The following is an 8,996-nucleotide window of genomic DNA, read 5'->3' as shown; positions in this document are numbered from 1 at the left end:
ACAGTTAGTCATAACACAGGTAACACATACAGGGCACACTTATGAGCACTGGGGTCCTGGCTGGCAGGGTCCCAGTGACACATACAACTAAAACAACATATATACAGTGAAATATGGGGGTAACATGCCAGGCAAGATGGTACATAGTCGCTGACAATCGTGAGAGTCACCTACCAGTGGCTCTGGTTCCCTTTGAGTGGGGGGGGGGGGTCTCTGGTACTCTGAAAGTAGCTGTGAGTCCTGCCATCCCTGTAGATTGTCTGTTAGGCAATGATCTTGAGCATACTGCTTGGAAAGAAGTAGAGCTCAGATCTCACCTGGAGATGTTAGGGTTACCTGAGTGGGTCTGCATGACCACACGGTCCATGGCTCCCCGGGAAGGGAGTCCAGGGCGTCTGGAGCCTGGAAAGATGGCCCAGACAGCTGCCAAAGAGGGGAGCCAGAGGCGCGGGAAACCCGCCTCCAATGTTCCCACGGTGGTAGACGAGGCCCCTGAGGAAGAGGAGGCCCCTGAGCCAACCGGGGAGGACATAGCTGCCCTGGGTAACCTACCTGAACTTGCTGGCTGGCAAGTAGAGGGGGGGCCAACCAGAGAAGCATTCTGCAAGGCGCAGAAAGAATGCCCCACCCTTGAGGGTCTGAGGAAGCAGGCCACAGACCACACAGCAGGTGACGCCTCTGGCGCTCACCATATTTACTGGGAGAATGATCTCCTTTACAGTGAGCGTAGGATTCCAGGTCCTGGGACACACCGTGTGCTGGTGGTCCCCCAGTGTTACCGGAAATTCCTACTAGGCCTGGCTCACGACATTCCCCTGGCAGAACACCTGGGCCAAGACAAGACCTTTGACAGGCTTCACACCCACTTTCATTGGCCCAGAATGAGGAAAGCCTCAGATAACTTCTGCAGAGCTTGCCCCTCCTGCCAGGCTAGTGGGAAGGCAGGGAAACAGCTTAAAGCTCCCCTGCTCCCACTCCCAGTCGTTGGCACCCCCTTTGAAAGGGTGGGCATTGACATTGTTGGTCCCTTGGACCCCAAAACTGCCTTGGGCAACAGGTTTATCCTGATTTTGGTGGACCATGCCACCCGCTATCCAGAGGCAATCCCTCTGAGAACAGTGACTGCAAAGGTGATGACCAGAGCCCTGTTGGGAATATTTACCCGTGTGGGATTCCCTAAGGAGGTCGTGTCTGACAGGGGCACAAACTTCATGTCTGCATACATGAAGACCCTGTGGGATGAGTGTGGGTTGACCTACCGGTTTACCACCCCTTATCCTCAAACCAATGGGCTTGTTGAGAGATTCAACCAGACCCTGAAAGGCATGATTGGTGGCCTGACTGAGGCCATGAGGCGTAAGTGGGACGTCCTTTTACCCTGCCTGTTGTTTGCTTATAGAGAGGTGCCCCAGAAAGGGGTGGGGTTCAGCCCCTTTGAGCTTCTCTATGGTAACAAGCATTGTTAAGGAGGGCTGGGAGAGAGCTCTGCAGGCCCCTCCCCAGGATGTGGTCAGCTACATGCTGGCCCTCCGCAAACAAACCCAACGCTTTTGGAAGCAGGCCCAGAGTAACCTCAAGGCCAGTCAAGAGGTGATGAAAGAGTGGTACGACCAGAAGGCCACTCTAGTTGAGTTCTCACCTGGAGACAAAGTTTGGGTGATGGAGCCAGTAGAGCCCAGAGCTCTCCAGGACCGCTGGACTTGCCCCTTTGAGATCAAGGAGCGTAAAGGGGAGGCCACTTACCTAGTGGACCTCAAGACCCCTAGGCAACCCCTAAGGGTCCTCCATCACAACCGGCTCAAACCTCACTTTGATAGGTCTGAGGTCAGTATGCTCCTAGTCACAGATGAGGGCATGGAAGAGGAGAGTGAACCTCTCCCCAACCTCCTCGCTGTCAAAGAAGGGGATGGGTCAGTAGGTAGTGTCCTTCTCTCTGACTCCCTGACTCCAACCCAGAGAGGGGACTGCTAAGAGCTGTTAGAGCAGTTCTCCCCCCTGTTCTCCCTTACTCCTGGACTAACCCACCTCTGTGTGCATGACATTGACACAGGTGACAGTGTCCCTGTAAAGAACAAAATGTACAGGTTGTCAGGTAAGGTGAAGGCCAGCATCAAGGAGGAGGTCTCCAAGATGTTGACTTTGGGGGTTATTGAGAATTCCAGTAGTCCCTGGGCCAGCCCTGTGGTATTGGTTCCCAAGGCTACTGCCCCAGGTGCGAAGCCAGAACTCTGGTTCTGTGTGGACTACCGGGGTCTCAATTCAGTCACCCGGACTGATGCTCACCCCATCCCCGAGCAACTTTATTCGTTTTGACCTACAAATATCCTGATAAATATTATATATTTTTCTAAACACTGTCTGGTGTATTTGTGTGGTGCTATATGGTGGTATTGTATGATTTATTGCACAAATACTTTACACATTGCCTTCTAAGTTAAGCCTGACTGCTCGTGCCAAGCTACCAGAGGGTGGGCACAGGCTAATTTTGGATTGTGTGTGACTTACCTTGACTAGAGTGAGGGTTCTTGCTTGGACAGAGGGTAACCTGACTGCCAACCAAAAACCCCATTTCTAGTTAGAAACATGAAGGTTTAACCAAGAACAGAGATATGATTTAACCCTAATCCCTGGGAATGCTGACAGATATCGCAAGAGGCACCTTGGGATTGCTAACAATATCCGGTGAGTCATAAGAAGACCCTCACCTCTATTTGAGTTCTAGGTGGTTGCCAGGCCTTGATAGTTTCAATCTTGGCCTGGAGGGGCTGCACCTTGCCACCACCTACTAGGTGTCCCAAGTACACCACAGAACCCTGCCCAATCAGGCACTTACTGGCCTTGATGGTCAGGCCTGCCTGTTGCAGGGCATGAAGCACCTCCTTGAGGTGTTCCTCCCAGCTGGAACTATAAGCAGCAATGTCATCTAGGTAGACTGCGCAGAAGGCATCCTTGCCAACTAGGACCCCGTTAACCAACCGTTGGAAGGTAGCGGGGGGATTTTTCAATCCAAAGGGCATTACTCTGAACTGGTAATGGCGCTCAGGAGTAGAAAAAGCACATCTCTCCTGAGTCCCTTCAGTCAAGGCAATCTGCTGTACCCTGACGTGAGGTCAAAGATGCTAAAGAACTTGGCAGCGCCTAGCCTGTAAACGAGCTCATCAACTCTAGGATGGGGTGAGCATCTGTCTTTGTGACAGAGTTGAGACCCAGGTAGTCTATGCATAAGTTCTGGCTTGGCACCAGGAGCAGCAGCCTTGGGAACCAACACCACTGGACTCAACCAGGGACTGCTGGACTTCTCTGTCACCCCAGGAGCCAACATCTTAGCAACCTCATTCTTGATGCTGGACCTCACTTTTTCTGACACCCTGTAAATTTTACTCTTTACAGGTGGACTGTCTCCAGTGTCAATATCGTGGACACACAAGTGTGTGACCCCAGGCGTGAAGGAGAATAGGGAAGAGAAGTGCTCCAACAACTCGTAGCAGTCTCTTCTCTGATCTAGAGTCAGGGAGTCAGAGAGATCAACCTCCTGCACTGACCCATCACCGTCGTTGGCAGAGAGGAGGTCAGGAAGAGGCTCAGGCTCCTCTTCCATGCCCTTGTCTGTTACTAGGAGCATGCTGACCTCAGACCTCTCAAAATGAGGCTTCTGTCTGTTGTGGTGGAGAACCCTTAGGGGTTTTCTGGCGGTCTTGGGGTCCACTAGGTAAGTGGCCTCCCCCTTTTGCTCCTTGATTTCGAATGGGCCAGTCCAACGGTCCTGGAGAGCTCCAGGCTCTACTAGCTCCATTACCCATACTTTGTCTCCAGGTGAGAATTCTACCAGGGTGGCCGCCTGATCATACTATTCCTTCATCACCTCTTGACTGGCCTAAGGTTGCTCTTGGCCTGTTTCCAGAAACGCTGCGTCTGGTTGTGGAGGGTCAGCATTTAACTGACCACATCCTGGGGAGGGTTCTTGGGAGCTTTCTCCCCTCACTCCTTGACTATGCTTAGTTGTCCCCTGACAGGGTGTCCAAAGAGAAGTTCAAAGGGGCTGAACCACACCCCTTTCTGGGGAACCTCCCTATAAGCAAAAAGAAGGCAAGGCAAGAGGACGTCCCACGTATGCCTCATGGCCTCAGGTAGGCCAGTAATCATGCCTTTTAGGGTCTTGTTGAACCTTTCAACAAGCCCATTGGTTTGAGGATGGTAAGGGGTGGTAAACCAGCAGGTTACCCCGCACTCATCCCACATGGACTTCATGTATGCTGACATGAAGTTTGTGCCTCTGTCTGATACAACCTCCTTTGGGAACCCCACACGGGTAAATATCCCCATTAGAGCTCTGGTCACCACCGGTGCAATCACTGTCCTTTGAGGGATTGCCTGTGGATAGCGGGTGGGATGGTCCACCAAAACCAGGATAAACCTTTTGCCTAGTGTGGTTTTGGGGTCCAAGGGACCAATGATGTCGATGCCCACCCTTTCAAAGGGGTGCTAACAACGGGGAGTGGGGTCAGGGGGGCCTTGAGCCTTTTCCCTGTGTTCCCACTAGCCTGGAAGGTTGGGCAAGACCTACAGAAAGCATCTGGGGCTACCTGCATTAGTGTCCAATAAAAGTAGGTGACAAACCTGGCAAAGGTCTTGTCTTGCCCCAAATGTCCTGCCACAGGGATGTCATGAGCCAGGCCCAGTAGGAAGGCCCGGTAACACTGCGGAACCACCAGCCCACCTGCTGCCACAGTGCCCGTTACCTTAGGCTCATTGTAGAGATTATTCTCCCAATATATGTGGTGATCGCCAGAGGCTTCACCTGCTTCTTGGGCTGAGGCCTGTTGACCGTCGGACCGTCAAGAGTGGGGCATTCTTTCTGCTCTTGGCAGAATTCCTCCCTGGTTGACTCACCCTCTACTCGCGAGCTGGCAAGCTCAGGCAGGTTACCCAGGGCGGCAATGTCTTCCCCAGTTGGTTCAGGGGCCTCCTCTTCTGGGGCCACATCAACCACCACGTGAACTGGTGGGGCTGGATTCCCACACCCCCTTGCCCTTCCTCTGTGCAGCTGTCTGGGACATTGTTCCAAGCTCCAGGCACCCGTGACTCCATTCCTGGGTAGCATCTCCAGGTGGGACCTGAGTTCCACCTCCGTCCAGGTAGTATGCTCAAGATCATTGCCTAACAGAGAATCTACAGGCATGGCAGGACATACAGCTACATTTAGAGTGCCAGAGACCCCCCCCGCCCTCAACTCAAAGGGAACCAGAGCTACCATTAGATGGCTCTCGCGATTGTCAGCGACTATGACCTGGTGGAATGAATTGGGAATGACCTGCTCTGCTGACACCAGCTGACCCTTGACAGTAGTCCTACTGCTCCTGTGTCATGCAGTGCCTCCACCCTTTACCCATTAATGGTGACCCACTGCCTATACTTGGAAGTATTGGCAGGCATGTGGGCTTTTGGCACCATTTCGTCATACTAGCGACACCTCTATCTGCTCTGCAAAGCTAACTGGGACTATCTCCCCCCACAGCGCTACACTAGCCATCCCAAGTGTCTGCCCTCCAGTGGGGGGCTGTGCCCTCTTGGGATACTGGGAGTCGCCCTTAGAGTGTCCATGCTTGAAGCACTATAAGCATTTGGGGATAAACGTTCCTTTCTTCTTGTCAAAGTACCATGGCTCATGGCTTCTTGTCAGATTCAGGTGGGGACTGGTTGCCATCCCCTCCCCCTCCCCCGGAATTGTTTTGTGGGCCTTTTGAGAACTCCTTATTTTTAAGTTTTTCTCCCCTCTCTCTCAATATACCCCAATCAAATTTAAAACAATCTGCCTCACTCCAATCCAAAGCAATCTGCCCACCCCAATCCAAAGCAATTTGTCCTTCTCCAATCCAAAGCCATCTGCCCCACTCCAATCTAAAACAATCTGTCCACTCAATCCAAAACAGCCTGCCCCACTCCAATCCAAAACAGCCTGCCCCACTCTTATAAAACAAAACCTGCCCGGTCCAATCTGAACCACTGCAAACCAAAACAATCTGCTACAGTCCAATCCAAAGCCATCTGCCTTACTCCAATGCAAAGCAATCTGCCCCACTTCAATACAAAACAATCTGCAGCACCCCAATCAAAGACAATCTGCCTCACTCTAATCCAAAACAATCTGCCCCACTCTAATGCAAAACAGTCTGCCCCACTCCAATCCGAATGAATCTGCCCCACTTCAATGTGCCCCTCTCCAATCTGAAACAATCTGACCTGCTCCAATCCAAAACAATCTGTCCTGTTTCAAAACAATCTGCCCTCCCTGCTCCACAACAATCTACCACACTCCAATCCCAATCCACCACACTCCAATCCTTCCAACCCACCCCACTTCAATCTGCCCCACTTCAATCCAAAGCAATCAGCTCCACTTCAGTGCAGCAATCCAAAACAACCTGCCCCACTCCAAACCAAAACAATCTGCCTCACTCAAATCTAAAACAATCTGCCCCATTCTAATCCAAAACAATCTGCCCCACTCCAATTGAAAATAATAATATTCTCCAACCTGTCTGCCTGACTCCAATCCAAAACAATCTGCCCCACTCTAATACAATACAATCTGCCCCGGACCAATCTGCCCTACTCCAATCCAAAGCAATCTACCCCACTCCAGGGTGCCCCAGTTCAATCCAAAACAATCTCCTCACTCCAACCCAAAACAGTTTGTCCTAATCCAAACCAAATCAGTCTGCCCCATCCAGCCCAACACAATCTGCCCCACTCCAAAACAAACTGCCCCACTCCAATCCACCCCACTTCAATCCACCCCATTCTAATCCAATATAATCCAATATAATCTGCCCCACTCAAATCCAAAGCCACCTGCCCCACTCAAATCCAAAACAATTTGCCCCACTCCAATGCAATACATTTTGCCCCACTCTAATCCAAAGCAATCTGCTCCAGTCTAATCCTATACAGCCTGCCCCACCCCAATCGATGATAATCTACCCCACAAAATGTCTGTCCCATTCCACTTCAAAACAATCTGCCCAAACCAATCTGTCATACTCCAATCAAAAACGATCTGCCCCACTCCAATCCAAAGCAATCTACCCCAATCCAGTCTGCCTCACATCAATCCAAAACAATCTGCCTCACATCAATCCAAAACAATCTGCAACCTTTAACCCAAAACAATCTGCCCACATCCAAGCCAACACAATCTGCCCACCTGCAATCCAAAACAATCTGCCCCACTCCAATCCACCCCACTACAGTCCAATCCACCCCACTACAGCCCAGCCCTCCCCAACGCAGCCCAACCCATCCCACCCTCAAAGAGAGTTCCTTCTGCCTCAGTGCCAAGCTTCCCCACCTTATATACCTTAAACAAACTCAAGAGGAAGGTTCTGTTAACCTTCCCCCTTCCTTCGAGTAAGTTGTGAAATTCAAGCGCTGGCTGTACTTACTTGGTCTGTGTCAAAAGCGCACAAAAGAACTGACCAGACCCCAATGCGCATCGCCGAGACAGAGCCATACCTTTCTCTGCTGTAAACATTCTCATCCTGGTATACTCTTATCACCTCCGCATCCACCACAATATGTTCCCTGCTCCGGTGAGAAGAGCGAAAACACGTTCTGTGTAAAAAAATTAAAAAAAATTAAAAATATTTAAAAAGCTGTGCGTGGAAAAATACCTGTGCCACTGATGTGACGCCATTTGAAGTGAAGCTAAGCACAAAATGGAGTCAGTGGTCAAAATGGAGTTAGTGGTTAAATACACATAGCATTATACCTACTCAATTTTAATCCCCCCATGCCAATCCTCCCCTTTCCAATCCAGTCCACCTCACTCCGGTCCAATCGATTCCAATCCACCCTACTAAAATCCAGTCCAATCCACCCCACTGCAAAAAATCCATTCCACTCCAATCCACATGTCCCACCCTACTCCAATCCACCTACCCCACTCCAATCCACACAAAACACTCTAATGCACACCACCCTAATCCACCCCACTCCAACCCAATCTAACCTGCCCCACCCTAATCCAAAATATTATGCCCCACTCCAATTCAAAACTATCTGCCCCTCTCCAACCTGCCCCACTTCAGTCCAAAAGAATCTGCCTCACTCCAATCCAAAACAATCTGCCTCACTTCATCATCCCTCTCCAATACAGGACAATCTAACCCACTCCAAAACAATCTGCCCTGCTCCAAAATAATCGGACCTCGCCCAATCCAAAACAATCTGCCCGCTCCAAAACAATCTGCCCCACTCCAGTTCAAACTGCCACACTCCATTCCTCCCAACCCACCCCACTCTTCTCCATTTCAATCCAAAACAATCAGCCCTGTTCCAATACAGCAATCCAAAACAATCTGCCCCAACCCAATCCAAAACAATCTGCCCCACTCCAACCTGCCCCACTCCAATCCAAAACAATCTACCCCAACCCAATCAAAACAATCTGCCCCAACCCAATCCAAAACAATATGCCCCTCTCAAACATGCCCTACTCCAATTCAAACAATCTGCCCCAACCCAATTCAAAATAATCAGCCCCACTCTAATTCAAATCAATCTGCCCCATACCAATTCAAAACTATCTGCCCCACTCCAATCAAAAACAATTTGCCCCACTCCATTCCGCCCCACTCCAATCAAAAACAATCTGCCCCACTCCAACCTGCCCCACTACAATCCAAAACAATCTACCCCAACCCAATCAAAACAATCTGCCCCAACCCAATCCAAAACAATATGCCCCTCTCAAACATGCCCTACTCCAATTCAAACAATCTGCCCCAACCCAATTCAAAATAATCAGCCCCACTCTAATTCAAATCAATCTGCCCCATACCAATTCAAAACTATCTGCCCCACTCCAATCAACAACAATTTGCCCCACTCCATTCCGCCCCACTCCAATCAAAACAATATACCCCAATCAAATTTAAAACAATCTGCCTCACTCCAATCCAAAGCAATCTGCCCACCCCAATCCAATTTGTCCCTCT

Source organism: Pleurodeles waltl, chromosome 3_1 (genome assembly GCF_031143425.1).
Source record: "Pleurodeles waltl isolate 20211129_DDA chromosome 3_1, aPleWal1.hap1.20221129, whole genome shotgun sequence".
NCBI classification, from domain to species: domain Eukaryota; kingdom Metazoa; phylum Chordata; class Amphibia; order Caudata; family Salamandridae; genus Pleurodeles; species Pleurodeles waltl.
The sequence above is the reverse complement of the archived record's forward strand: the minus strand, read 5'-3'. Positions refer to the sequence as shown.